Raw genomic sequence first — 3,351 nt, 5'->3', positions numbered from 1 at the left:
AGAGAGAGAGAGAGAGAGGAAAACTACAGGGAACAAAAATACAGAACAAATAAAAGGCTTAGCTCTGCTTCAAATTCGCCCACATGCGCCCCAAGCATGCAAGAGTAATAATCGAAATAATCAAAGACTTCTCTGTGCACTTCATAAAGTGATGCAAATCCAGTTGATTTTGTGATTCAGATAGGAAAAAAAATTGATGGGAAATAGTGACGTGAATAGCCCTGTGCTTTCTGCAGCAACTATCTGCAAATGTGTGCGGAGAATAGGCTTCAGAGAAGGGTGGGGATTCCTTGCCTTACAAGTACATCTCCTATCACCAGTCATAGACCAACAACCTTATCTACTGTAAATTTAGCATCTTCCAGTCCATGGTATTGGACCTTTCCGACATCAACACGAGAACTCCCATGACTGCTGTTGGGTTATTTGACAGTCACCAGATTAAAGAGTAGTGTCATGCTTGTCCCACTCCTGGAGCAACTGTACAGCCCGCAAGCAGTCATTAGGATGGGAACTGTCCGTCTCAAGCAGCCCAGGTGCTCTGAGCCTCTCCGCTGGTCTCAGCTTCTTCTAGGAGGCTACACCATCTGAGTCTCCTCTAAGCAGGTTAGCTAGCCTGACAATGTCTTTCAGCAGTCCTTATTGCTTCTATGTGCTTGGGTAGGGAGGGGCCTCGTGTATCTGGTCAGTTTCAAGAAATTCCTTTTCTTTTCTTTTCTTATTTTTTAAGATTTATTTATTATCATACATAAGTACACTGTAGTTGACTTCAGATACACCAGAAGAGGGCATCAGATCCCATTACAGATGGTTGTGAGCCACCATGTGGTTGCTGGGATTTGAACTCGGGACCTTTGGAAGAGCAGTCAGTGCTCTTTTACTCCCTGAGCCATCTCGCCAGCCCCTGACTTCCTTTTCTTTACTTCCTGAGCTCAAAGAGTGGAATGTCTACAGTGGAATGTCTCAGAGGAAACTGCTACACAACAACTTATTGTAGGAAGCATTTTGGGGTGTGATTATGTAAATCTTTAAAAACTGTCTAGAAATATGAAACCTGGTGAATACCAAAGACAATAGCTTCTGCCAGGTATATGGTACTTTCATATTTTCTCACTAATCCAGGCTGCAGAGTAACACAATTAATTTAGTTTCACATTTCAAGAAATTGAAAGCCAGAGAGGTGCCCTGCCAGGCCTCCAGCTCACTAGGAGCAAAGAGGATTCCACGAAAGGCTATGCAGGTCCAGGGGCCAGGCTTTTTTTTTTTTTTTTTTTTCTTTAACTGAATCATAAGAAGTAAATGGGGAGCCGGGCGTGGTGGTGCACGCCTTTAATCCCAGCACTCGGGAGGCAGAGGCAGGCAGATTTCTGAGTTCAAGGCCAGCTTGGTCTACAGAGTGAGTTCCAGGACAGCCAAGGCTACACAGAGAAACCCTGTCTCGAAAAACCATTAAAAAAAAAAGAAGAAGAAAAAGTAAATGGGGCTGGAGAGATAGCTCAGTGGTTAAGAGCACTGACTGCACTTCCAGAGGTCCTGAGTTCAATTCCNAGCAACCACATGGTAGCTCACAACCATCTGTAATGGGATCTAATGCCCTCTTCTGGTGTGTCTGAAGAGAGCAAAGTGTACTTGCATACATAAAATAAATAAATATTTTTTTAAAAAGAAGTAAATTATTATTCTTGCTTTATGTTTTGAAATTTTCTTTAAATTATATACCAAACATAATGAGTGTGGAGAATGGACTTGGGCATAAAAGGACTGGGAAGATCTGGGATTATGGAGTAGGGTCGACTCTAGCTCGCATGAGTAACTTACATCAGTGCTCACAGATGGGATGAAACATAGTTTGCTTGCAGGATACTAAGATGAGCACAATCACAGGAGATACTTCAGGTAGTATTGAAGTATGACTGTGTCTTTGAAAGATCATCAGAGGCAGGTCTAATTATGAGGAGAGAGGGGTATTGGGGATAATGAAGACTATTTAAACAGATGTGTACCCACATGTATTATTGAGCAGATGTGTACCCATATGTATTAGTCGGGATTCTCTAGAGTGATGAGTTCGAGGCCAGCCTGGATTACATGATCCTCAGAAATGAGAAGACTCCCATCTCAAAAACAAAAGGAAAAAGGATGTGGATTGAAATGTTCAATCTTAATTAGACTAGGGTTAGACTTAAGTTCAAGTTATTAGAGTTATTATATTATTCAAACTATACTACATGGGAAGAGCCTGACAGATTCAGGAGGTCCGATACCCACTGGGGAATCCCTGTACCCCTTCAGCCAGGAATGGGGAGAACAGAAACACATTGAGGACTAGGGACCTAAGAGCTAAAGTCAGGGGTAGTATCCTAGTTAGAATTTTATTGCTGTGAGTAGATGCCATGACCACAGCAACTCTTATAAAGGGAAACATTTAACTGGGGCTAGATTACAGGCTCAGAGATCCGGTCCATTATTGTCTTGGCAGGAAGCATGGTGTCATGCAGGTAGGCACGGTGCTGGAGAGGTAGCTGAGACTTCTAGCTCTGGACTGGCAGGCAGCAGGAGGATGACACTGGGCCTAGCTTGATCTTCTTAGACCTCACAGCCCATATACCCTGTGACACATGTCCTCCCACAAGGTCACAGCTAAAAGTACCACTCCCTAGGAGACTATGGGGGCCACTTTCGTTGAAAGAGCCACAGATCAGGTGAGATGGCTGAGTGGGTAAAGGTGCTTACCACCAAGTCTGAAGACCTAAGTTTGATTTTAGGAGAACCAACTCCTGTAAATTATCCAATGACCACCACACAGACAGAGGCATAAATGTGCACAGACACATACAAGTAAGATTAAAAGACTTTTAAAAAGAGAGAGAGAGATAAAGATGCTTTTAAGAATGGGAAAATTTTGGGCTGGAGAAATGGCTCAGCCATTAAAGGCTAGGTTCACAACCAAAAATATAAGAATGGGAACATTTTAATAAGAATGACATAGTAAGTGACACTTAGAGGTAGTCGATTTAGGAGCTGTCAAGTATGTTGGATGTGATAATAACATGGTCCTTGTCTGAGTTTGGGTTTTATTGCTGTGAAGAGACACCATGACCAAGGCAACTCTACAAAGCCAAACATTTAATTGGGCCTGGCTTACAGTTTCAGAGGTTCAGTCCATTATCATCATGGTGGGAAGCATGGCAGTGTTCAGGCAGACATGGTGCTAGAAGAGCCAAGAGGGAGCCGGGCGTGGTGGCTCACGCCGTTAATCCCAGCACTTGGGAGGCAGAGGCAGGTGGATTTCTGAGTTCGAGGCCAGCCTGGTCTACAGAGTGAGTTCCAGGACAGCCAGGGCTACACAGA

This window comes from Mus pahari, chromosome 10, assembly GCF_900095145.1.
Source record: "Mus pahari chromosome 10, PAHARI_EIJ_v1.1, whole genome shotgun sequence".
Lineage (NCBI taxonomy): Eukaryota > Metazoa > Chordata > Mammalia > Rodentia > Muridae > Mus > Mus pahari.
The sequence above is the reverse complement of the archived record's forward strand: the minus strand, read 5'-3'. Positions refer to the sequence as shown.